General features: G+C 39.5%; 1 pseudogene; it reads right to left on the reverse strand.

The window, feature by feature from the left end:
• Positions 1–11,077: 11,077 nt before the first annotated feature.
• On the reverse strand, positions 11,078–11,195 carry LOC124709282 (annotated as a pseudogene).
• Between the last annotated feature and the right edge of the window lie 1,097 nt (positions 11,196–12,292).

Consider the following 12,292-nt stretch of genomic DNA (forward strand, 5'->3'; position numbering starts at 1 on the left):
ATTTCTTTTGTCACGTCAGTATAATTGGTATCAAAATTCTTGTCTTGTTGGAAAAGAACCGTGCCAGATGTGGACGTTGAGTCACACTCCCACATACAGAACAGTTACTCTTGTGCTCATTGGTTTCGTAGATTTTTATAGTTGCTGGGGTCTTAATTAATTAACTGTGTTTACGAAAATTTTCTTACATTGTTCCTTGCAGTCAGATAGCGTAATAATACTAGTCAGGGCCAACCGATTACGAGACACTACGTAATCGGACAGACTGCTACTAAAACTAAAAATCATTTTCAATCATATATTTAATTAAGCCCCCATGCACGTGGCGACCGCTGCTTCGGATCGTCCCTTGGATTCTTCTGATTGTGAAAATTGTAGACTGTAGTATTGTTGTAGTAATTTGTAGTTAGTAATTGTAGTCTATTTTGCATGTGTAGATTTGGTAATTGTCATTCTTCTAATGGTATTTTTTTCTCAGAATTTAATTTTTATTGCCTTGTATACGCGTTTGACGATTTAGTGCAATTATTTCAAGTGTTCGATTGATCGTGTTTGAGGGAGTCATTGCATTTGAATAGTATTGTTGGAGATAAGGAGTCATTGTGTGTGATTTTCGAACAGTGACGAATTTTTTTTTTTATGTTGTGTAAATGATTACGTGATCAATGAAAAAGGCGAAAATGATGGATAGTGAGAATAACGAAATTGTTAACATGGCGAACTCGCCAACAGAGGAAAACAGTGTCATGAATAATGGTGTTGAAAACAATTTAATAAGCAGGGAAAATAGTCCGGAACCAGTTCAAAATTTTTCACAATCGAAAAACTATCCGAATACGAGATTAACGACGGAAGATATGGAGCAGTTAATGAGTGCAATATTAAATTTGGGATCACGGATGGAAGCAATGATAACACGGGTATTCTCAGAAATAGGAACAAGTAAAACCGAAATGGAAACAATGGAAACACAGTTAGGCTCACGAACAGGGACGTGTTTCAACATGAAAGATGAATCAAACAAAGAAATTAGAGAAGAAGTGCAACCAATTTTGAATGCTCACAATAATAGTTTAATTTCAACAGAAATCAGACAAGAGGAACAGGACAGAGAACAGGAAGAAAAAGATCGCGTGATAGTACAAAAATTTTCAGAATTAAATTTACAACGTGCACACGATAAGGAAGAAATAATTGAAAGAATCGAGGAATCCGTACCAAATGACAGAATAAATAACTTAACGCAACAGTGTGAACAGTTAACTATTAAATGTGACAATACCGAATCCCGAGTCTCGACACTTACAGAAGACGTAAATAAACAGAAAGAACAATTAGATGACTTATCGGAAAGAGTTGAGGAGATTTCAGACAAATTGACAAATCTTAGTTTACATGGGGACAGAGATTCGGATGATACAGCTCCATTACCATTTGCAGAAACCGAAGAGTATCAGAACATAAATAAGCATGTTGAGAATCAGGGAAAATTTAATGAACGCGTGAAAAGGGAATTTGAGGCTTTAAAAAAGCAAGTCAAACAGATTGAGGGCGAAATCGTAGGAAAAGACGGCAAAGGAAATTTAGAATCACAGATAGCAGAGGGGTTTGAAGAAAATAATTTGTTTCATTTACGGGATGCAACAAGAGAGCGCCAGGCGCGCGAACTTTACAATAATCGACATTCGGACTGGGACAGACGCGGTAGGTCTTTGTCGCCACGAGGCGAAAACTTTGACTATAAACATTTTTTGACTGTTCGGAAATTTAAGATCTTTCGTAATTCTAAGAATGACATACATGCATGCGCATGGTTAGATCAATTTACGTACGCACTTCCGCCAAATTTACCATTAAGTCACAAACTTGAAATTATGTGCAGCTATTAAAGTCCTCAGGGGATTCACTACTCTAAGTGAATATGTGCCGTAGCGAGCATAGGGCCCCGAGCTGTAGTGGTGCTATTTCTCTTTTAGTTTTCTGTACCGCTGCCTACTCTTTCACTATTCTTTGCATCTGTCAAACCAACTCTTCGACTATCAGTCTATCTAGACAGTAGATAAGCAATAACCGGATATGACTGTTTCACCCAAAAGTGACTTTGGAATTTACCGTTTGGACTTACTGTACCTATTGCAGCATTCATTCGTAGTTTAAACGAAATGTTACCTGTTTATCTTCGTGACAATATTACTTCATATGTTGACGATATTCTTATTGCTAAACGTTCTTGGAGTGAACACAACAAAATTTTGGATTCATTATTACGTATTTTTGCACGAGTTGGCATGACAGTAAACTTGGAAAAATCTGAAATTGGTCGTTCTCAGGTGAAATTTCTCGGCCACATTACTTCTACAGAAGGTATTCTTCCTGATCCAGAAAAATTAGATGCTATTCAGTCCGCAATGACATTCTTTTTAAACGAAAATCGGTCGACAACTCCGTTTGGTTAGTTTGTATTCCTGATGAGTGGGTCAATAAATTGATTTGGTATACGCATTTCAGTTATGCACACTTTAGTCCCAGAAAATGCTTTCACAAATTACGAGAAAATTGTTACTTCAGTAATATGGAAAAACGTATTCGATCTGTTCTTGCCAAATGCAAATTATGTCAAATGGCTAAGCCTCCAACGATTTCTCACAGAGCACCGTTGTTTCCCATCATTCCAGCGAAATTAAAGGAGATGGCTGCAGTCGATTTGTTCGGTCCAGTGGTTCGTTGTACTAATGGTTTCGCGTACATTTTCGTAGCAGTAGAGTTGACATCAAAATATGTGTGTCTTACACCGTTACGCAAAGCAACAGCTCGTTCAGTATCTAACGCTTTCATCAAACATTTTCTTAAAGAAGTTGGTCATGTTGACAAGGTTATATCAGATAATGGATCACAGTTTCGTTCTAAAATTTGGCTTCGTACTCTACAGCGTCGTAAAATTAAACCAATTTTCATTTCACTTTTTCACCCTCAATCTAACGCTTCAGAGAGATGGATGAAGGAAATCAATAAATTGTGCCGTCTTTATTGTCATCAGAATCACAGAACTTGGGATCAGTATCTTCATATTTTTCAAAATATTCTGAATGAACTCCCTAATGATTCAACTTCTTTACCGCCTCTATTGATATTAAAAAATAAAGTACCAACAAATCGCATTTCTGAAATCGTTCCTTTTCCGCCTTCACGGAAACTGCGGCATTCTGAAGTTGTCAACCTGGCTCTACAAAATATTGCATCTGCGGCTGCTAGAAGAGAGAAATCAGCTAAGCGTCCTGGTCGTTCAAAATTCTTGTCAGTTGGCCAAAAGGTATTAATTAAATCTCATCGTTTGTCTCATAAAGGAAAGGGCTTGTGTCGCAATTTTTTTCTGCTTTATAACGGTCCATATAGAATTCGCAAAATTATTCATGATAACACTGTTGAAGTAGAAACTCTTAAATCACGACGCTCTAAAGGAATACATCATATATCAAACGTTAAAATTTTTGTGGAATAACATACTTGTGAGAAACTAACAGCTAGATGTAAACATGCGGAGAGTACAAGGATACCGCGCTGTGTTTTGGCGGCGGCACATACTCAAAGCAACAGTCAAGTCTGCGCGCCGCACAAGGCAGTCGTTGACCGCGAACAATAGCTTCCTACGTCACGCGCCTACAGCTGATCGAGCGCTCAGTGCGAGTGCACTGACAGCCGTAAACAAATACACAGTCTAATTTCTCCGACTAAATTCAGTATAAAGCTATAGTGACTTGATGAATTCTGTTATTAACATTCAGTATTTTTCAGGATACGGTTGTATAAAATATTTAAGAACTTCAGGTAAACTCTGTGTGTCTCCGACGTTAAGAGGACTTGCTATCGAGAAATTTTCAGGAAGAATGTAATTTCGAAGAAGAAACTAATTAACTAAAAAAAAAAAAAAAAAAAAAAAAAGGTAACTATTAATTGAGTTTATTTTTCAGGTAACATATTTTCACTTAGGTACGTACTTTAGACGTAATTTGCTGCTTGCGATTACGTGACTCATACTTTGTGCTAAATTTTATGTTCTATGGATTTGCTTGTGAAGCGACGTGCTTGTATACATTTACTGATTTTGACAATTATTGATTAATGAACAGGATTGTTATTTGTATATATTATGCATCGCTTGGCTGCTATGCTTTTTCACTGCTGTCATATTTTTCTATTATGTGCCTGCTGTGCTTATTTATTTAAATTATAATTGTCATCTGATTAATGGTGCTGACTGTGATTATGTATGTAAGTTATACTTTTTGGATTTATCTGCTTGCGCATCCATGTTTACTTGCTAAGATGACACATGAACATTTATTTGCTTATGCTGATATGATGCTAATGACCTGTTTATTACGTAAGATATATGTTTACTGCTATGCGTATGGATTACATATTTACACATTTCTGTTTTGTTGCCATAACTGCTCTTTAATTTGGTGTATAGAAATGCTGATATACTGTGTATAAACATAGAGTTTAGGTCACACTATTGAATTAATTATAGATTGTTCGCTTGGCAGAGCCTCGTTGTAGGAATTGTGCTGCATACACTTGTGGACATTCTGTTCACTACTGGTATATTTAATCGCTATTGCTTGTTTTGCTTACGCTCAGTGCCTTATATTTTTAAGATAAGAAAATTAACTGCTATAATTCGACGAACGACATTAGTACAAGAGAGTCATAGAAGTCACATGAGCTGAGGTTTTATGAAAGCTGTATAAATTTATGCTAATAGGAAGGAAGCTAACGACATGACATACCAATACTAGGTTTAGACCATTAACAGTTATTACACTGCATTTTTCGTGAGCAATTGAAATAGGAAGTGACACTTGACACAAAAAATACTCCACATGTTTGCTTCTGCTATGATTCTTGAAGTGGTGTACACACTGTGAAATATTATGATCATTCACACTCCGTAATCGTACTTAATTACTGAGAGTTATTCAAACTAAGTCTGTTAGAGGTCAGGTATGCATTTCTTTTATTTAATAATGGACAAGGAACCAAAATGTATCTTATAATTTATAATGAGTAGAAAATTTGGGTCAGATGGATTACACAGAGGTTGTGTGTTGGCAATGTGTCTTCGGATTGTATGGGATGCTGAATTGAAGTTGCATTAGGATTTTATCTGTACTTGTTCGAGGAGACTGACGAGAGGAAAGAGTTGTTATGGAAGTGAAATGATATTGGTGCTGAGGTTTATATTTATCGATGTATTATTATAGGTATTGAGAGTATATGAAGTTGTTTGTGGACAAGAGGTAAGGTGATATTGGTGCTGAGGTTTACATTTATCGACGTATTATTGAGGTATTATTGAGATTATGTGATGCTGATAATTATTGGAGTTTTGGTGGATAAGAGGTAAAGTAAGTGAGGAGCATATTTTTTTTGTTGGTCTTATGGAACAAGAGGATGAAGAGAGCAGACTAAAACACTAAAATAGAAGGAAGATAGTCTATACACACACTTTGTTATATCACTAAGCAGTATATACTTTTTTTTGAAGAGAGGAAGTAATTGCATATCGTGGCTCACTGACAGTTGTTCAACAACAGTACATTTTGATCTGGCTTGGCAAACATTCGTCTTGACATGATGACTATGACGTTGACTAACTATTATTGACTATTATACATTGCTGCCAGTACTACTTGATACACATGATGAACATCAGATTTAGACAGAATTTCATTTACACAATTAACACTATTCAGTTACACAGTAGTACTTAATGTGGATGAGAGATGAGTGAGTGTGTTCTGTGTGTTTTCCTTTACTAATCCTAACCACCTATCTCCTAAATATTATTTTATTTGTTTGTAGTGGCTTGCACTGACACCCATAAATATTATAGGTTTACTGCTATTTGAGTATTTGTAATAGTTAATAGGACAATTATCTGATATCATTTGTGTGTTTGTTATGACTTGTATGTTACTGTAAAAGCATTTGTATGTGGCTTCAAACTATTGTTCATGCCTGAACTGTCTGATTAGTGAAGATAAATATTCTGAACTGTTACTGGTACCTTTTCTACATGAGTGGTGCCACTAGGACATGTTTAATTGGTGCTCATAAACTCTGACGAACAGTGTGAACAGTGCTAGTGAGTTTGATGGAACTGCTTCTGCTGAGAGATGTGACTTTTTGCTGTCTGCACCTACTCAACATTGCTGGGTGCAACTGATGGACTGCCTCTACTGAAATGATGTTACTACTTGGTGTCTGCACCTGCTCACAACATTGCTGGGTGCAACTGATGAACTGTTTCTACTGAAATGAAGTCACTTGTTGCTGTCTGCACCTGCTCAACATTGCTGGGTGCAACTGATGAACTGTTTTTACTGAAATAATGTCACTTGTTGCTGTCTGCACCTGCTCAACATTGCTGGGTGCAACTGATGAACTACTTCTACTGAAATGATGTCACTTGTTGGTGTCTGCACCTGCTCAACATTGCTGGGTGCAACTGATGGACTACTTCTACTGAAATGATGTTACTTCTTGCTGTCTGCACCTGCTCAACATTGCTGGGTGCAACTGATGGACTACTTCTACTGAAATGATGTCACTTGTTGGTGTCTGCACCTGCTCTCAACATTGCTGGGTGCAACTGATGAACTGCTTCTACTGAACTAATGTGACTTGTTGCTGTGTGTACCTCTTAAACTTTACTGGGTGCCACTGATGAACTGCTTCTACTGAACTAATGTGACTTGTTGCTGTGTGTACCTCTTGAACTTTACTGGGTGCCACAGATGGAACTGCTTCTACTGAAATAATGTCACTTGTTGCTGTCTGCACCTGCTCAACATTGCTGGGTGCAACTGATGGACTGCTTCTACTGAAAAGATGTCCCCTGTTGCTGTGTGCACCTGATCAACATTGCTGATGCCACTTATGGACTGCTTTACTGAAAAGATGTTACCTGTTGGTGTCCTTTTTTTGTATAACCAATCATTGAAAGCATTATATGTGAACATTTGTATAAACTGATTTTTTGTATATTGTGTAAACTATTATGTAAAGTCACATGTATGAAAAGAAGTTGTATTGCTTACTGTATTTCATATATTAGGTTAGTAAAAGGTCAGTGCAAAGCCAAAATTTTTAACTAATTATGTGATATTTAGGTATTAATATTATCTTTTATTTTTGTCTGTATTTTTCTGGACGAATTTGGTGGTATTTTCACCACCAATGCTGGCAAAAATACCATCAAATTCTGGCCTGTGGAGGAGGGGCATATGAAAGGTGGCTACACTGTGCCACTGCGCCAGAGAGTGCGCCAAAGAGTACTATTAAGCCGCCTCCACAGTGCTTGTGGAGAGATCGGAGAGGACAGTGGTTGTTGAGAGTTCATAGCAGTCTGTGCTTGTTAAGAGATCGTTGAAGACAGTGCGTGTTAGAGCTCGTAGCGGTCAGTGCTTGTTAGGAGATCGGAGAGGACAGTGTGTGTTAAGAGTTCGTACTGAGATGTACTAGTGGGCACTGCTTGTCGTGAAGTCGGAGTGAGATGTTGTAGTAAAGAGTGTTGTTCCATGTTGTATGCAGTTATTTGATGGGAGAGATAGCAGATGTTATTGTAATGAGTGCATTTCGTCAATATATATGAAGGTAAAATTTATAATGTTCCTTTATTAGTTGTGTATCTGAAATAATGTGTCACTACAGGTTCAGTCAACAAAGCATCTGGCTCGTGTTCTTGTATTAGAGTGAATTTTGGTTTTCTTGCGTAATTATAGTTTTTCTAAATTTCTTTTGTCACGTCAGTATAATTGGTATCAAAATTCTTGTCTTGTTGGAAAAGAACCGTGCCAGATGTGGACGTTGAGTCACACTCCCACATACAGAACAGTTACTCTTGTGCTCATTGGTTTCGTAGATTTTTATAGTTGCTGGGGTCTTAATTAATTAACTGTGTTTACGAAAATTTTCTTACATTGTTCCTTGCAGTCAGATAGCGTAATAATGCTAGTCAGGGCCAACCGATTACGAGACACAGCGTAATCGGACATACAGTTACTAAAAAATTAAAAGCAATACCAAATTTATTTAATTAAGCCCCCATGCAGACTCTGTGTGCCAAGGGAACGGAGACACGTCATCTGCACCAATCCGCCCAATCCGCCGATTTCAGGTAGCGATGAACATCGATGCTCCAGTCAGGGACACCCCGTGTCGTTGGAGGATGATTTTGTCGAAATCAGTTGTCACTTGTGAAAACAATCTCAAATGCAACATACCACGGCAAGAGGTATCTGTCACAAAGAAGAAAAACGGCCCATACAAATTTGTCTGTGACATTGCACAGGAAACATTAACCTTCGGCGAATCCCATTCACGTACCATAATTTCAGGAGGATTCTCAATGACCCTCACTCTCATATTGTGGCGGTTAACCTTTCCAGATGAATGAACGGTTGCTTCATCACTGAGTATCAGCTTGGAGACGGAGTTTTCATCTTTCCCGCATTGTGATGCAAAATTAAAAAACCGGACACAATTTTCCGGTCGCGCGAGTGGCAGACGGTACAGTTTGAAATGTACCCGCCATCGCAAAACCTTCAACATAGTTTATTGCGGTATTCAAAGTTCGTGGCTTGCGAGGACCATTTATTGCTGTTTACACGGCGGTTCTTTTCCATAACTCGTTATTTAGTAACACACAACTCACGTACACCAACACACGGAAGTCTTTCTGTTCTCTGTCGCCATTTTATCAAGGCACTGCACTCGGTTACGCCAGCTCGTTGGCAAACTGCTAACTCGGTGAGTTTACGGTTCTATTGATCCCATGTCATATTTGTAAATGTAATACTTTGAAAAATACATAACTTTGAAAACGAATGAATCACTTATAGTACCCTGTATTTCAGTATTTTTTTGTAGCATGCATTATATTAATCTCATTCTACTATTTACAACAATATTTCCCCTGTCGTCTTCTATGAACTCTGTTTGTCTCTTAATAGATTTATGAACAGTTATTTAGGGAAATCTACTCACAATTGACGCCACAAAAATATTCCATTTTCCTTGAATCTGTACATCATCTCTTTCTTTATACCATAATGCCTCTACTGTATTTTGTGATTAGTAAGTTGTGTACCGTAGCAACAAAGTGACCTCCTATCAAGGTAAGTGTCGCCTCCACATACTAGCAGTTCGAATAAAATATTTTCTGTTTGTAATCTAATTAACCCTCGCAATATCGAGGGGGTGCGGTCTTGATACCCATCTTTTGAAAAGACTGTACTCTCGTCAGTTACTTAATACTCTACAATCTCGAAAAAAAATTGTTTTTCTGAATTCTTCTGCCAGATTCCATAAATGTTTTAAATTGTTCATTTAAACTCAACAAAAACATTTAAGTAGTGGATATCACTTTTCATACCGAATGTTATTCGATATCTCCAAGTTCAAGATCTTAATGTCACATCAAAATCTTTTTAAAAAGTGTGTTCTAAGCAAAAATGAACAAGAAGTTAAAATCTTCTGGGTTATTAGGCCGCGTGATGTTTCTTCTAAAATGTTCGGCGTTTCGATCCCTCTGCTGGGATTTTCTTCAGGGTCTTTTTGTGTCCACTACCGCTAGAACACTGTCAGAGACGAGTGTCGCGTCCACATCGAACATTTTAGAAGAAACATGACGCAGCCTAATAACCCAGAAGATTTTAACTTCAGTGACAACGGCCACGAAAGCCTGCAGACTTACATAAAATGTACAAAATTTGCCTTTTCTGTGGTGGTAATGAAGTGCCTTAGTCTGGCAGTACATGTTACGGAAATCGCATTGGTACTGCTGAGAATGTGGTAAAAGATCTTTTCAGGTTCTGGAACGTGCTTACACGTCAGTGCTTCTTTGCATGTCGTCAGTTTAAGTCAGCAACAGTTAGTGAATTTTGTCCTTTTTTTTATTTTATTTTATTTTTTTTTAGGGTGGGCATTAAGTCTTCCTCCCAACCTCCCCCCTCCTCCCTTCCCCACCACCTTCCCACTACCCCTCGTTCCTCCCCCTCCCCCCTCTCCCATCCCCCATTTCCCCCTTACCCCTTCCCCTCTTAGTAATGCGCGTTGTGGGAAACGCATTGGTATTGCTAGAGTTTATGAGTGATCCACAGTAACACGCGTTAAAATATGCAACCTGTAACAGAGTCGAGAGGGTAAAGTTTCGTATGGTTTCTTGAAAAAAAGCTGAAATATACCTTGTTATTGTATGTTGAATACAATAATCCCTGCCTTCCACAGATACCGCTTATGTTCTCCATTACGCCTTAACAATATTTGTAGAGAACTAGTCATCTTGGATCGCTAGACTGAATTTATAAACATGCCCAGTCAGAAGGTGGAAATGCACATGCCTTAACGCTTTCTTGTAAGTGCAAGGTAAACTCCTCTCAGCGCTTAAGGATGCAAACAGGTGCGCGGCCGCATCCGGGCGACGAACCTGCTACTCGTGAGCCAGATGTCGCGCCAGCGCTGCTTGGATGCGCCTGGCTGCGCGACGCGGCGCACCTGGCGCTGCTCTGTGTTGGCACAAGATGCACCGACCGTCAACGAGGCGCCAGGTGCACTCTCACACCTCCGCAGGACTCGCTCGGGTATTATTAAATATTACTGTCCACCTCAGATATCTCTGGAAATGTCTGCGGTTTCGTAATTCTGTTTTAACGCAAATAAATTGTGAGAAAGTCCTCACTAAATGGCATACAGTCTCTTTTCAGGGCTGTGTTAATTACAGAGATATCGTTATCGACGTTGCTTTTTCAAATGGGACTATAGCAAGTTCCGCTGTCAATAATCTAACTCTATAAACTGAACTAAACTCCGCCCGAACAGGCCAAGAAGGCCCAACGTACCAAACGGCCGGCGTGTCATCCTCAGCCCACATGCGTCGCTGGATGCGGATATGGGGGGCATGTGGTCAGGACACCGCTCTCCCGGCTGTAGGTCGGCCTACGAGACCGGAGCCGCTGCTTCTCGATCAAGTGGCTCCTTAGTTTTGCCTCACAAGGGCTGAGTGCGCCCCGCTTGCCAACAGCGCTCGGCAGACCGGATGGTCACCCATCCAAGTGCTAGCCCAGCCCGACAGCGCTTAACTTCGGTGATCTGACGGGAACCCGTGTTACCACTGCAGCAAGACCATTGGCGAATATCCTAACTCTAAGAGAGACGAATGTAAAGGCAATGAGCTCTTCAAAATCCGATTACTAGTTTTGGAGCTATTAATATATTTAGAAATGCTTTTTTTGTGTGTTTTCAACAAGGAACTGATTGCTATCTTATGTGGAAGTTCATGATTTCATATCCAGAGAAGAAAATAGGTCATGTAGGATAAGGAGGAAAAAGTGTTGCCCCAACCCAGTACCGGTATAAAACGGGCTCGGAGGAAATTAAACTTTCATTCTGTCTACGTGTGTCATGAGTATCGGGTGCTCGTTATTTTGAGAAAATAAATATCTGTGTCTAAATTGAAATTCTGACATTAGCCGCAGTCGTACACTGAAATAAATTCAATGGCGACAGTTGAAAAAGTGTGTCCTACAGCGACTCGAACCCTGATTTCCCGCGCTATGCAAGTAACCATCTTAACAGCGTTTTTTATTTTTTAAAAACGCTTCACCGGTTTTGCCATTTTTAAGATTCTTTTCTTCTTTCAGAGGCAATATTTTATTTGGTGGAGGGGGAGGGGGGGGGGTCAATGTTCGCTGTGCGTTTGGGGTCAGATTGGTTAGGGACCGGATCACTAGACCTGGCCACGGTGTCCCCACAGCCCCAATTACAGGGACAGACTTTGGGAACGAAGGAAGATTTTGTGTAACTATTTATGATTTTTTTTCGGCGAAAAGCTAAATAAGTCGGCAACGAAAATAAGAGAAGAAGAAGTAAACAAAGGAAGCCTCTCAAGGGGGGGGGGGAGGGGGGGGAGGTTGCAGCACTTAGTGATCCCTGCCGCGTCGCGAATCCGGCGATGGGCCTATCGGGCAAGTTTTCACGGAAACATTAATTAGTTCCACGGAGTGTGGTTCTCCATGTTTGGAGTCTTTATTTCGTATAGGGGTGTCATCTCCTACCCGGAAAGTTCCAGCTGCACGGAGGGTCGCGGAAGGCAGTGCTTTGGTAACTTGAAAAGAACTGTTGATACTTCGAGCTGAGACAATTTTGGTATGAGGTTCATGCAAGTAATTTCAGAAGTCCAAGACGTTTTTGGTATCATTCCGAAATAGATAATGAGCCACTTGTCCAT

The sequence above is a fragment of the Schistocerca piceifrons genome, chromosome 7 (genome assembly GCF_021461385.2).
Source record: "Schistocerca piceifrons isolate TAMUIC-IGC-003096 chromosome 7, iqSchPice1.1, whole genome shotgun sequence".
Lineage (NCBI taxonomy): Eukaryota > Metazoa > Arthropoda > Insecta > Orthoptera > Acrididae > Schistocerca > Schistocerca piceifrons.